Consider the following 16,465-nt stretch of genomic DNA (forward strand, 5'->3'; position numbering starts at 1 on the left):
GGAGGTCTTAGTAAAGGATAATGTAAGGATATAAGTATGCTACCTCTTACCAAAGGTTTGTCCTGCCATCAGTCCCCATAGCACCAATCCAAATTTCAGTGGAGAGACCATAAACAAGACATGCAGTAGCATTCTCACATTTTCAATCAGATTTGAAAGCATTCTGTCTCTGATACTGAAAGTTATAGAAAGCAGCTGTAATGTATATTTCAGCTTAGTTCAGTTCAGCTTATCCTCTTCTCTTAAAACTACACACCATAATGGTAGTCATTATAGAAAAAGTCTATTTATAGGAAGTGATAAGCACCTGCTAATTTCTGTGTATGAAGCAATAATTAAAAGACATAAATATGGCAGGCTAGTGTTACTTTTTGTCAGCTGGCAATTCTTAGGCATTTTATGTTCCCAAAGGCATTTTGCATTCCATGGCAGGGCCCAGAACAAATCATGTATTATCTCTTTTGCCTATGTTTCATTGAGTTGTCATTTTATAATCAATGAATGGATTGAATTCTGAGCATATTTGCACTGAGACAACACTGTAGTAGCTAGTGTGAACTTTATATATTTGGGTATAAAGCCAGTAATAGGAAATAATTTCTGAGTAGCAGTTAATGCCCATGTAAGTCTTGGGTTTGTAGAGATTAAGAGCCATGACTGACTAAGAAAATAAGTAAATGCAAAATTTCTTTCTTGCCAATCACATAAGTAAAGAGCACTGCTCCCTTGCACGTGGAAAACAGGCTTATTTTTGAAATAAATGAATGGTAGATGAATCCTATTGATAGCACCCTCTTTCCAGCTCATTCATTTCCTGCATAACATATGACCCACAAGCCACATGTGGCCCAACAAGCCGCCTTGTCTTGCCTGCCAACAGTTTTAAAAAACTTAATCAATTCACTGCCCCCAAAAATGGCAACTGCCAAGAAGGATCTGCTACCACAGCTGCCCCAAAAGACACACTGCTGAGCACCTCCAACATTTCCATCCTCACCGACACCGCCAGCTCCATTGCTGCCGCCAAATAACTGATCAACATGCCAGCTATTCCTTTGTGGCCCATGATTATTTTTAAGTTATCAGTGTGGCCCTTTCCCCTCTATGAGCTGCATAGGCCTGGTTTATAGGAACACAAATATATATATTTGTGATTTGTTGTATAATTTTTATCTTTCCATTAGGGAGGATTGTTGTCTTGGGGTTATGACATTTCCCCAGTGTTTAAACTAGTATGCATGTAAAAGAATATTCATTTATTCATTCATCTATGTTTCCAGTAGAGTACCAACCCAATTTTAGATATGCCAATTCAAAAATAAGCTTATTCAGTTCAGTAGAGCTTACTCCCAGATAAATCAGTGTAGGCTTGCAATCTATCATAGTTTGGGAGATTTAAGTTCCATTGGATATAGAAGAATTTGCTTTCACAAGGCTGTGTGCACAAAGTAGTTACCTAGCTCAGTTTATTAAGTAAAACTTCACCTAGTGTGGAAGTATAACAAGTCAGAGGTGTCTTCTTTTTCCCTGTGTATATTTTCCCATTCCTGCACACATGCAAGCACACCAAAAGAGAACAAAGAAAAAAGGAACAATGAACGTGGGTTTTTCAGCAAGGTAAGTTTATGCTGTTATTTAAATAAATGAGGGATACTAACTTGAATAGGAAGAGTAAACTTTCATTGCCAAAAATAGCTGGAAGCAGGAGAAACCCATTCTTCTTTAAGAATCTGGTTACCTACCCTTGGTTAGTGTGTATGAGATTTCCCTCTCCTTCCAGAACTGTTGCAGCAAGAGATATTTTTTTCTCCTAACACAAGTCAATCAAGTAAATTATTCCTTTTCTTTTTTTATAGGGAGGTACTACTACTGTAAGGGGCAAGCATCTTAGCATAGCCATGAGCATGCACCACGTGGGGAACTCAGGCAGCAGAAAATAATTGACTTCATCCTCCCAACTAACCATTTTATATTTGGGTCCTGATGGAGAACATCAGGATTCTAGTCCAAAACAGAAGTTCTTCCACAAACTGCCAGTTTCCACAAGGCTGAAGTCTGTTTGCTCCTCCTGAAAATGCAAGGGGAAGGGGTGTCTCCTTACAATTTCTGATGGCTTTAAAAATTTATAGATTATGTGCCAGCTGTTGGGGTTGTGAAATGTTAGTTCAAAAACCACAAGGAAGAAAAAGGATTCATTCCTACCCCGTGGAGAGCCATGAGGAGAAAAGAGGAAAAATGAGGGAAACGGGGAAAAAAAAAGGCGGGCTCCAAACCCCGCCCACACAGAGCAACAAAGCTAGGTTGCAGCGGAGCTGCCCCTCCCTTTGTGCTCACATGAGACAGGCTTGGTTGAAACCCCACATTTTCCAACACCAGCAAGTCATTGTTGACTCTTAATGCCCACCTAGATAGATTTCCTCCATGACAATCTATCCCTAACCTGGTCTTTCAGGTCTTCAAATGGTGCACGCATCACCACTGTAACTGAGTCCATCCACCTTGCTGCTAGTTTTCCTCCTCTTCTTTTTCCTCACACCTTTCCCAGCATTAGAGCCTTGTCCGGAGAGCTAGATCTTCACATAATGTGCCAAAGTAGGATAATTTGAGCCTGGTCATTTGTGCCTTGAGTTAGAATTCTGGGTTGATTTGCTCAATGATCCACTGGTTTGTTTTCTTAGCTGTCCACGGTATTCTCAGGAGTCTTCTCCAATACCAAAGTTCCAAAGCATCAATACTTTCCTTATCCTGCTTTTTTGAAGTCCAAAAGTTTATAGAGGAGTCACTATTTACCTGTTGCAGCACTTTATCTATGTAACAGCTTATTCCAAAACCTAATCTCCACTATTCTAAAGTGCAAAATATGAAATAATAGATTGAATTTATAGGAGATTCCAACTGACTGTTTTTTAAAAAGACCAATAATTGCAGTTTGACCATTGAATCAGTAGTAAAGTAGTAGTAGTTTCTCCTTTCAAGCAGAAACTAGATATCCATCCATCTGTTGAGGATGCTTTAATCTACATTCTGCAGGGAGCAAAATGTTTGACTCAATGACCCAAATGGCCCTTTCCATCCATATAATTCTGTCATTCTAAATATTAATTTGCCTGAGCACTGAATTAAATGCATTGCACTTTGCACAACATGTGTTTCTGGTCTGTGCTTGTGGCACACTGAACTCTAGATTATGTCAGCCACCCTATAAAAGGGTAGCCTGAGTGAAAGATGATATATGGAAGACTCTCCTTTAAGATAAAGAACCAGACCAATTAAACTGGAGATCCTTCTGGCCTTGTAGTAAGCCTTGATTAGAACAACAATCATTTTGTAGCACAATCCTAAGCAGATATGTTGGGAATAAGTGCTAAATTTACAATATAAGAACTTATTCTACACAGCTCATAGATCTGTTTTAAATAATTGTGCTATATAGTGTTCCTATAACAGTGGAATTTTTAAAGGCAAGCTTTGGCCAGTCGCTTCATTAACTAACTGCTCATTTTCAGTTTAAAAAAAAAAAGCTTTGATATGTGACATATAACTTATTTTTATTGATCTCTATTTTGCTGTTTGAACACCATCTCTAAGATATACATGTATTCTCATAAATGGAGTTTATTCTGTATGAGATGTGGGCCAATGCAAGATGAAGTTCTCTGCAGTAAACTATGCAAACCTTATAGCTCAGCTATGTACTGCATATACATGGAACAGTTAACAATCAACAAGCTTTAGAGCACCATCAGCATTCCTGTAAATAATTAACAAGGCTAAAGAGAGATGGGTGACAAAATGGATTGTGCTGGACAAGAGAAACTTCTGGGTGTCAGAAAAGTCATTGGGGAAAGAGATAAAATCTTATTGCTTAGAAATAAAGATGTTTGCTGGTAAGTAATTCTTCTTTGATTAAGTTGTTTTTTTAAGTTTCCTCTGCCGCCTGCTTTCCAGATAACGACATCAGAAGGCATAACTAAGAAACCACATTTATTTAACAACAGTTCATACTAAAATATTCTGAATCTTTTCAGGGTCAGTGGAATCTTTGTGAAGACAAAAGGAAATCCCATGGCATCCTAAAAGCCAAGGATCTTTTCATAGATCCATTGTTTGATGGATCTGTTTTCATAAAACAGCAAACAGTGCAATCTCTCCAGCAGAACCTTCATCTACAAAAAATGGAAAGGTTCAGGTCTAACTTTGCTAGGTATGTGGAGCAGGGTATCATATACCATATCATAAAAGAATAAAAAAATAAAAAGACAAATATTCAAAAATGATAAGACACAAACAAGGAACAGAAGTTTCTTAAAGTGATGCACTAACAGAATCCAGTATTGGCTATCCCACAATTTCACCATACCTAGAGGAAAACTCTTGTGGAAATTCTGTTTCCAGGCCCACAGACAGCAGTTCTCCCATAAGAAGAATTCTTACTGGGGCAGAATTTTAATGGGGTGATGCCACACACTTACCTTAGCAAGCTATGGAAAAATGTTCTTCATTACTTCATTCAGCTTTCCTGTGCCTATTGGGAATTCTGGAAGTTATAAAACCAATACATCTGAGGGGCACCAAGTTGGGAAAGGTTTGATTCATTACTTTTAAACACAGCAGCTGGCATACTTGAAGGGGAGGTATGGTTGCAAAACTTTACACCAGTTACAGCTGTTTACCCTCTCAGACAATGTTTGGGCTGGTTCAAATGTCATGTTAAACCATGCTTTATGAATTAAACTTCAATTAACTGAGCTCTTGTAACACACTGATCCAAACTGCAATCAAACTGCATTATGCAGTAAATATCTCCTTTACTGATATTACTACTAAATAAAGCACAGTTGATATATATGGTAGATAAAAATTAACTTCTTTGTGCAGATCATAGAGCGATACTAATCATGCTTTTTTAAATTTAGAAACTTTCCATTAAAATATCAAAACAATGTGCAGTAATGATTATAATTAATAAAATAAAAATAGAGCAGAAATAGTAAAACAGTGAAAGAAAATGGTAAAATGTGCAATTAATATAAGAAATTTTAAAAAAGAACTGTTCTTTCTTCTCTGCCAAATGTTGTACTGTGAGGCTGTGCAAAGCATTTCAAAGGGTGCCTGACAAAGTGCAAATGAAGCATCTCTTTGAAACATTAAAGCAGCCATGTCCTTTGCAAGAATTCAAAACTTGTCCCTTTCTATGCTTATACAGAAAAACAGTATTGCTGGGATCATCAGTGAGGTGAAACGGCTGTGTCACGCACATGCAAGTTGAGATGGCCAGGGATAGTTTTTGAAACAGCTGCACGAGTCTTGCAAAAGACACACCTATTTAAAGCTTCAGAAAAGTGTTTCATTTACCCAAACACATTTTGCAATGCTCTTCTTTTGAATGCTTCATGCAGAACTAACATGCACTGTTTTGGAAAAGGAGTTGTGTCAAGAATACACATCAGTTTGGTTGAGGATTAGGTCTTATTCTTGCAAGGCGCTCATACTCACTAAATCTATACAAATGCTGGGTGCAAAATAACAGAAGGACACAATTTGGCAGCTGTAAGTAGTCTATCCAAACCATTAATAGTGTTGATAAAAGGAAATATTTTTGCTTCCAGTGGATAAATGAATTGCTTTTTGGTTTGTTTAGAGGGTAATGTTTGCTTTTGCTCTAGGCACAGTTTGCTTAATTCATCTCTGGCAGGGAAACTGAATATATATAAAAATAAATTTTAAAAACTTGTATTGAAGGTGTCCTTATTAAGACATGTTGTCTAAAAGAATCTGGATGACTACTGGGTCAGACATATAAACATAGCTATATTCAATTTAAAGTTAAATTTGAGAGACAAGCTTTAAGCCTGGAAGGCCCAATCACATACCACACATTTCAAATAGCCCTTAATTATTTATTTGTGTGTGTGTGTGTGTGTGTGTGTGTGTGTGTGTAGATAGATAATATAGCACTGCAATAGTCTCATAAGATGCCGCATAGATACTTGGACCAACTTAAAGAGACTGCCTCTCTCAAAAATAAGAGTGTATTTCTTACATATGAAGTGCGCATCCTAATCATAATCAGGAATTGTGAAAACAAACCAGAGAAGGCAATATATTCTCCAAAATAAATTCTAGAAGTTTCTTACCAGTATTACTAGTAAGAATAATTGTCATAATTACTAATAGCAAATAATATTAATATGGAATACAAAGATATCTGTAAGGATGTGGCAAAAAAATAGAGACAGCTTAACATAGATTTGTAAAAAGATACACGTCAAAAACGTTTCATTTCCAAGATAATGCTTCAGCTTTACATCCATTGGGAATGGAAATAACTCCACTGAATTTAGTGGGATTTATTTCTGAGATTATGTTCTAGGACTGTGGTATTTGATTTGTTTGTATCCATTCTTTTGACTTTAGCAGATTCTAATTGAATGCTAAATGAAAAAAAGTAGAATTTATTTTTAAAAATGATTTTAGGCCATCTGTAAGTATGCAATTTTCCCAAGTTGGCATGCATATTGGAAGAAACTGGAAAACAATGATGTTTTTACAAGTTCATTTAAAAAAAAATAGATAAAATTGACAAGAGTTCTATCGCTCATCCCTTCTAGCCCAAGTGACAGAAAAAACAATAAAACTGGTGTGTCTTTTACCAGTCCAAAAGATATAAAGAATCAGGAGAATCTGCCAATATGGGCCATGGTAAACACAGTCCAAACATCAGGCCATTGCTGTGGCTGAAGCAGAGGAAAGGGTTGAAATCCAGAAAGGGTTTTTTTAAACCAGTTTAATTTGCAGCCAGTTTATACACAAGAGATAAGGAGCTGAAGGCTGACTCACTAGTTTTTACAGCACCTTTTACGAAGTTATTACATCATTAGCTCTTCTGAATTTCCCCAGTTCACCAAGTATGGAGTAATTATCCTGTACAGCAGAGACAGTGAAAACTGTAAAAAATAGAGACAAATATCTATAGATTGTGGCCATTTACAAAGAGTTATTGGGTATGATACAGGAATTCTTACTTGGGTCTGATTGATATGTACTGTAATAAGTCCTGATCTTTATTTAACAGTCAATTTTCTTGGGATTTTATGCTTGTTCCCGATCTCTATTTCTGATTCTGAAAAAGATTGCTTGGGAAGCACGCAATGAAAACAGTTTCTAAAAAATTTCTAAATGAGAGAGCTGAATAACTTAGGAAGGCTTACTCTTTCCCAGCAAATATACAAAGTTGTGCCTTTCTACCAACTCAGATTGGTTAAAATGTTTATATACTTGCAAGTTATCTTATAATATAAGAATCTTTTCCCTATGGAGTTTACAGTTTAAATTTGATACTGGTGAAGCAGCAGAGAGAGTGAGAGAAGAGTAGGAAGGCAATATAAATAAGGGAGAGAATGTGTTTTCTGTCCAGTTATATTTATTTAGACCTTACTTTATCCATTTATATGTCTTAGTATATGAAAGCCAATGTGTTGTCTTGGTGACAGTGTTGAATTATGACAGTTGAGATCTGGGTTTAAGACCACCTCAGCCATAGAAGCTTACTGGCAAACTTTGCTTCAGTTGCTCACTTTCTCCCTGCTCTACCTCATGTGGTTGTTGTGGAGATAACCTGGAGAACATCCATCCCATGTAAGCTGCCTTGAGCTCCAAGAAAAAGGACAGAATTTAAATGTAAATAATAATAATAATAATAATAATAATAATAATAATAATTCTGTCTTTCTGTCAAGAAGACATGAGAACTAAGGGATCGTATACAGGGATGTCCACAGGGGTGGTCAGTAATGTCAAAATGTTGGGTGCAACTGGGTGATCAAAGCTGCAACCCTTTTTAATGTGTTGCACACATCACATGTACATAAAAAAGGACAGGGCTTTAATTGCCCAGTCACACCCACCATTTGGACATCATTGACCATCCTTGCCAATGGCTCAGATCCGCCCAAGACATCTAGCTGCTTGATAGTCCCCACCCCATCCTTCCATAGAGAAAAGCTGACAAACTTGACAGTTGATTCTTCAGTCTGCCTCAGCAAAGTAACTTAATTTAGGGTAATGCAGGGTAGATGCCTGAAACAAATACAGTAAAACCTTGGTTTGTGAGCATAATTCGTTCCGGTCTTGGCTCAGGAATTTGTTTTATTCCTTCAGGAGGAATGTGATAGTGTGATCAAGAGCCTAAGTTCCAAATTAGGCTCTTTTGCCTTTCTTTCCAATTCTGGAATAGGGTGTTGCCCTTGCAAGTGACCCTTGACTAACCTTTGAAGTGTTGCCATGAATTTGCTTTTGTGGTTGGGCCCTTCAACTGCCCAGTTATGGAGCATGAGGAGTACAAGGTCAGCTCTCCAACTGAGCATGACAAATCACAGTAAAAGGAGGCAAATGGGCCACACTGAATGTAGCAGGAATATAATAGGTGGCTCAAAGTCCTGTTCTTAAACTCTCCTATGAGTCAGTTTGAAGGAAAACTGATTGAATCATGGGGTTTCCTGCCTTTTCTTAGGTGTTTCAAGACTGGCAAAAACAACAGCTGGTTCCAAACTGGTTTGCGAGGGAACTGGGAAGAGGAAATGAGGGGAAATTGTGCTTCAGGGAGGTTTCTTGTTGTATGGTTACAAGCTCTATCCAGCCCATGGTGCTCAAGGAAAGATTAAGAACTTCAGATAATATACAACTTCTGCCACTCCTCATGTGTCCAGATGATATACCTAAATAAAACTGAAAAATCTGTCAGTCTGCCCCAGATTAGTTTTGTGTTACATTTCATCAGTGACATTATATCATCTGAGTATGTGTGGACCACATTTCTCGTCAAGTAGGTTTCGGATCTGATTATTGTAAAAGCATCTGTGTCCTGGGTACTCTCCCAAATTGGTCACTCTGATTAAAAGTGGCCATACAAAAATCCATTGACTACCGATTTCTGCACTTTGTTTTCATATCAAGTTCAGCATTTAAGTCCAACAAATAACAGTAGGAATAATATCATGTTTCCCAAAATGAGGACAATTCTGTAATTATGATAATCACTTCCAAAAGGGAATGATAGACAGCAGGGGGAATACCATTTTCTTGGCAATCCAAGATGACCTTCTACCCCCAATTTTAAAGTAAGGCATTTGGAAAAGAATCCTACTTTTCCTTTCAAATATTCTCCCCCTTCCCCTTCCCCTTCCCCTTCCCCTTCTCCCTCTCCTCAAACTAGAAAACCACCTACTTTAGCTCCCCCAGGTTATTCCCTACCAGCCCAGCTTTATTTCTTTTCTGAGCAGGGGGCCATATCTCCAAACTAAGCACAGGGTCTTAGCCGCTATTTTTTTATTTTAAAAACCCTGAGGACTGAGATAAGAGTGAAAATAAAGATCATGCTAAGAGTTGGTGCATTTGTTCTCTTTCCGTACCCTCAGAGAATATGCTATGAAATGTTGGCCACCTAAAAACAAACACACAGGGAGTCTGCCTGCCAGCTCTCACAGTTTGTCATAAACTGTAAAGCTTCAACATTTCAGATCTTCAAACTGCATAATTTTTACAATCCATTTCAGAGAAGAACTGCTGCCAGTTCCAGATGTAATGGATGTGCTTGAGAAATAACTGATGAAAATGTATTGGTTTGCACTTGGTATATTTCTATTTATTAGCAGTTTCCAAGATGGAAAGAAATCTGTCCATTTATCAAGTCTGTTTTAACATTTAATATAATTTTTAGGCTTTGTATTTGTAAAAAGGAAAAAAAAAACCAAAGGGAATCTTTAAAACTAATCCTTCAAGGTAATGCTAAGACAGAAGCATGTTTCTAACAATGATATAGTCTTGGCACTGGAGTGACATGACTACCATCCTTGCCACCAATCCTCTTATATATTCACCTGTGATTTGCAATCACTGTATGACTTACACTTGTGCTTGCTTTATTCTTGAATGGGGAAATGCCCTTTCAAGGCAGCAAAGGCTGTTTTACGCTCCAAGGGAAGATCTATATTCCCACTGGAGAGGTCCTCGCCTTACGTCCCAGCTTCTAGGCTCCCATCACAGAACATGTGGGCATGCTTGGGAAAGGTCCTCAAATCAGAATTCCCAGTATGCCAAGATTACACCTTTCAGAGCAGGGTGTCAGCAGGTAAGCAGGACAACATATAGCAAATGCTGCCCAGTGATGTCACTGCACAAGGCCTTCATTTACACAGTTGCGTCATTCTGCTGCCATGGAGTAGTGCTTGTAGTGATGTCACCACATGCTCAGATGCTGCAAAAGCATATTTTGTTCCTTGCTTGCTGGCAGAAAACAGACCAGATAGTCCAGCTGGTTGCTTTCTGCTGGTAATGGTCAACTGGGGCTGAGAGCAGACTGGCTATAACCTGCTGCTAGCAGCATTTTATTTTATTTTACTTAATTTCATTTCATTTCATTTTTTTTTTTTGCCATCAAGGAATAATTAAAGCATTTTTTTTCAGCTGTTGGCTTGAACTTATTTCTTTTTTTAAAATTTTCTGGGAATCAAGTTATGTCAATTGCCTTCACTGGCTATCATGTGGATACTATAATCTTTCCAGGTTGCCTGATTTTGTGCTATCATTTTTTTTTTAGATTTTTTTATCCTGCCTTTATTATTTTTATAAATAACTCAAGGTAGCGAACATTCCAACAACACAAGAGACGACTCTACACATGGACATCACCAGATGGTCAATACCGAAACCAGATTGATTATATACTTTGCAGCCAAAGATGGAGAAGCTCTATTCAGACAGCAAAAACAAGACCAGGAGCTGACTATGGCTCAGATCATGAGCTTCTTACGGCAAAATTTAGGCTTAAATTGAAGAACGTAGGGAAAACCACTAGACCACTCAGGTATGACTTAGATCATATTCCTTGTGAGTACACAGTGAAGGTGATGAATAGATTTAGGGGATTAGATTTGGTAGACAGAGTGCCTGAAGAACTATGGATGGAGGTCCGTAACGTTGTACAGGAGGCAGCAACTAAAACCATCCCAAAGAAAAATGGCTGTCTGATGAGGCTTTACAAATAGCTATGGAAAGAAGGAATGTGAAAAGGGTGAAAGGGAAAGATATACAGTAAACAACCGAATGCAAATTTCCAGAAAATAGCAAGGAGAGATAAAAAGGCCTTCTTAAATGAACAGTGCAAAGAAATTGAGGAAAACAATAAAATGGGGAAGACTAGAGATCTCTTCAAGAAAATTGGAGATATCAAAGGAACGTTTAGTGCAAAGATGGGCATGATAAAGGACAAAAAAGGCAGGGACCTAACAAGCAGAAGAGATTAGGAAGAGGTGGCAAGAATACACAGAAGAACTATACAAGAAAGATCTTAATGTCCCTGATGTCCATGCTGGTGTGGTCACTGACCTTGAGCCAGACATCCTAGAGAGTGAAGTCAAGTGGGCCTTAGGAAGCATTACTAACAACAAAACTAGTGGAGATGACAGTATTCCAGCTGAGTTATTTAAAATACTAAAAGACAATGCTATTAAAGTGCTGCACTCAATATGCCAGCAAGTTTGGAAAACGCAACAGTGGCCACAGGATTGGAAAAGGTCAGTTTACGTTCCAATTCCAAAGAAGGGCAATGCCAAAGAATGCTCAAACTATCGCACAATTGCACTCATTTCACATGCTAGCAAGGTTATGCTCAAAATCCTACAAGCTAGGCTTCAGCAGTACATGAACCGAGAACTACCAGAGGTACAAGCTGGGTTTCGAAGAGGCAGAGGAACTAGAGATCAAATTGCCAACATTTGCTGGATCATGGAGAAAGCACGAGAGTTCCAGAAAAACATCTACTTCTGCTTCGTTGACTATGCAAAAGCCTTCGATTGTGTGGATCACAACAAACTGGCAAATTCTTAAAGAGATGGGGGTACCAGACCATCTTACCTCTCTCCTGAGAAATCTGTATGCGGGCCAAGAAGCAACAGTTAGAACCGGTCACGGAACAACCGATTGGTTCAAAATAGGGAAAGGAGTACGACAAGGCTGTATACTGTCACCCTGCTTATTTAACTTATATGCAGAATACATCATGAGAAATGCCAGGCTGGAAGAATCACAAGCTGGAATTAAGATTGCAGGGAGAAACATCAACAACCTCAGATATGCAGACGATACCACCCTAATAGCAGAAAGTGAAGAAGAACTAAAGAGCCTCTTGATGAGGGTGAAAGAGGAGAGTGCAAAAGCTGGCTTGAAACTCAACATTAAAAAAACTAAGATCATGGCATCTGGACCCATCAGTTCCTGGCAAATAGAAGGGGTAGAAATGGAAGCAGTAACAGACTTCATTTATTTGGGCTCGAAGATCACCGCAGACGGAGACTGCAGCCATGAAATTAAAAGATGCTTGCTTCTTGGGAGGAAAGCTATGGCAAGCCTAGATAGCATATTAAAAAGCAGAGACGTCACCTTGCCGACAAAGATCCGCATAGTCAAAGCTATGGTTTTTCCAGTAGTAATGTATGGCTGTGAGAGCTGGACCATAAAGAAGGCTGAGCGCCGAAGAATTGATACCTTTGAACTGTGGTGCTGGAGAAGACTCTTAAGAGTCCCCTGGACTGCTGGGAGGTCAAACCAGTCAATCTTAAAGGAATTCAACCCTGATTGCTCATTGGAAGGATTGATAGCTCAAGCTCAGATACTTTGGTCACCTAATGCGAAGAGAGGACTCCTTGGAAAAGACCCTGATGCTGGGAAAGATTGAAGGCAAAAGGAGAAGGGGACAGCAGAGGATGAGATGATTAGATAGCATCACTGAAGCAATGAGCATGAAACTGAGCAAACTGAGGGAGGCAGTGAAGGACAGGAAGGCCTGGCGCAATATGGTTCATGGGGTCACAAAGAGTCGGACACGACTTAACGACTGAACAACAAAGCGAACATACCTAATACTCATTCCTCCTCCTATTTTCCCCACAACAACCACCCTGTGAGGTGAGTTGGGCTGAAAGAGAGCGACTGGCCCAAAGTCACCCAAGCGGGACTAGAAGTCACAGACTCCTGGATTCTAGCCTGGTACCTTAACCACTAGACCAAATTAGCTCTATTTTTATATCATTTGTTATAAAATATAATATAATATATAATATAAAATATATAAAGTTATATTTTATATCATTTGTTGTATCCATCCTTCCTACAGCTGACGTTTAGGACAAATTTAGTTGATTGCCACCACTATTTGTACTACGGTTACTATAATATTGTATTTTATGTAATTTTATTGCTTTTTTAAAGTTTTGTTAATAATTATAGTTATGTATTTTACTGCTGTGCTTTCTGGCCCAACGGCTGTAATAAAGGTTTGATTGTGGACGCCCCATCACAGCATTCTGGGAGGCAGTGGAGGTTTGCTGTCCTGCAAGTGGGAAACTTCTCAGGGTTTTCAATGCATTTGTGTATTCCTAAAAAAAAATATTTGACACCCCCCACCCACACAACATAGCTTTCCCTCCAACTGCCTCTGGCTCTTTTTCGAATAACAATGGACAAATATTCACACATTCAGGTACAGAAATACCTAGAACATATAACAGGAGTAATATAAGCTATTTTATTTTTGTGAAGGAAGAAAGAGATGCTTAATTACTCACAGACCTGGAGCAACCTGAGAAGGGCAGGATAAGGTACCCAGTTATTGGCCAGCTTGAAATGATAGCAAGCACTGATTGGCTAAGACTTCTCAGTGCTTGGCTATTGGCCAGAAAAAGCAAGCATTATCTGATCACCCTCAGCAAACTGTAGTTTCATCAACATATCAGCTTGACTCTGCTCATAGTGCCTTGATATCTGAAGAGATTTGCAAATATCAGAACACCCTGGTCAGTCTTGGATATATTTCCACCTAGGTAAAGAAGGAAGATAAAAATGCAGATGATCTAGAGGACCTCAAATTTATTTGCTGCTTTATTTTTTCTTCTGCACTGATTAGCTTCCATGTCATATACCAAAAAAGCAGTTAAGAGGAAGATTTTTTTTAAAGAGGGAAAGCATCCATTTCTCTTTTGCTTATTGTAATTTATAAACCTACACACATTAAGATGGTGTGTGTTGAAGATATTTTTAGGGGACTTTTAGTATTTTGTTATGAAGTATTTATGCCACTTGGAAGGAATCAAAGGAATCAAAATGCAAATGTGTACTAATTTAAGTGTGTGTGTGTGTGTGTTCATGTATATACGTGGATGGCTCCCCTTGACATGATGTTGATTCAGCTGCTGTTTCTTTTGGCCTTTTTTAATTTCATGACAGCTAGAATCCATTTAAAATAAAGTCCCTGAATGATTCCAAGGTACTGTTTAAGTAAACGCAAACCTTTCTCTTGTTTTAACTGGAGAAAATATCGCTTGGCCTTGGATCTCCACAGAGACACAGTTTGCAGCAAGGACAGTGTTTAGAGGACTGTGCCAGCTGCCTCAGTAAAACCCGTAAGTGTACAGATCCCTTCACTAGAACACCCATAGTAACACCATCTGCTCTCCTATGGTGCTGCTATATGGGCTTTTAAAAAATAAACCTTATTTGGATATTTATCTCCTGCTTGCTTCTTTGGGAAAGGTCATATTCCTGTCTGACAAGTTATTTATTATAGTAGTGATTACTCCTTTGAGCTCCTGAGATCCCACAATCATGAAATCTTCTGGATTTGTAGCCTAGTTGTGCCTGATGCTAATTACCAAGCTGGCCATTGTCATCTTTGTTCCAACCTGCCTTAATTTCCAGTGTTTTGTTGTTTCTATGATAAGTGATGAAGGAGGGGGGGAGATAAAAAGCGAATATTGATTCACTCCTAGAATCTCACAGGACATTGGAAAGGTTATCTCTCTAACCCAAACCTCTCCTCTTTACTTTGGGCCTTTCTGAATGGCTGTTGCTTGATAACTAACTCTTGCTGACAGATAGGGTGTTGAACACAATAACTCTTGACATAGTTATCTCCTGCCAGAAAAACGTTGCATCTGGTTCCTGCTTCTCCACTCCTTCATTGCTGGAATCAAGGGCTGCTTTTAGAAGGCTGTTGCTTTTGCTTGATATGTATTTCAGACATCAAGGATAGCTGGGACATTTTCCTGTCTAACATCCTATCAGTGCCACCAAAAAATATGATATGGAATGCCAGTGTGAGTACTTTTTTTTAGCTGTTCACAAGGATACATACGATCGCTCCTACTTTGAAGCTTATCTACTTATCCACAGTCAAGCCTTTTTCTTATGTTGCTAATTATCTTCAGGATTTCGCAAATACAATCCCCAAATCACATCTTCATAGACTGAGGCAAGACTTGGAAATGTCCCCAATTGGTTAAATACATACAGAAAAGGAATTACACTGAAGGACACCATTCTCCTAAATACAGTATTTTGTGTGACTGTTTGAAATTCCCTATATTCTAATAAAGGGGTGAAATAATAGAAATCATAGATATTAGTTCTTCTTTTCTGTATACCATTGAAGGGAACACATCATAGAGAAAGTTTCTGTTCATGTATGTGCATTTATGCATGTTAAACTTATGATTACATTTTTGAAGACAAAACTGAAAACTACATGCTAGGGATCTTTGGATGAGGTTGAGAGGAAATGCATAATTTTCTCAACTAATATGTGAAATGGTTTAGTGGGCTTTATATTTTGTGCCGAAATAAATGAAGGTTATTTTGTGTGAGAGTAGACAGAAGAACCATCTAAAACCATCAATCCTCTGGATTGTATAATATTGGATCCCTGTTTATTAAGATCATATGATATTCAGGCACACATATTTTAAAAGGCTAACATTAACTGGAGAGTTTTAACATCCTAATGGTAACTCATTCACATTTCCACACTACTCTATATATTTCTAGTTCATCATAAAAATGGATATGGGTTCACATTCCTGCATACTAATGAGCAGGATAAAATTAATCTCCTTCCCCTCTTTTTATTTATTTATTATTTGTAAGATTTACATCCTGCCTTTCCTCTGGGAGCTCAAGGTGACATACACAGCACTCCTTTCTCCCAATTTTATCCACTACAGTGGTCCTGCAAGGCAGGCTGAGAAAAAGTGATTAATCCAAGAGTCATCCAAGGAGATCCCCTGGCTGAAGATGGACTTGGACCTGGGTCTTCCAGCATAAGTCCAATATGTTAGCTACTATCTCACACTGTCTCTCCATCTTTTCCAGATGAGCAGTGACCACCTTTCAATTCAAGAATACTTTTTTTTTTCAGAAATACCTACCATTTGACAAATGTTGCCACTTGTGCTGCTTCTAGCTAAGGTACTAGCCCAGCCCCGCCACAGCCTTCCCATTCCCTACTTTTCCATATTTTCTATTCATCCTCCAAAGAAGCATTGTGTGCTTACTGAATATTCCCAATCCTTAATAGGCTATTTTGACTTTCACCCTATAGCTCATTCCTGGAAGATTTGAGGGATTATTTCTCCCC

The sequence above is a fragment of the Python bivittatus genome, unplaced genomic scaffold (genome assembly GCF_059951505.1).
Source record: "Python bivittatus isolate LINGU-HERP-01145 unplaced genomic scaffold, Pbiv_v1 ctg000220_np1212, whole genome shotgun sequence".
NCBI lineage: Eukaryota > Metazoa > Chordata > Lepidosauria > Squamata > Pythonidae > Python > Python bivittatus.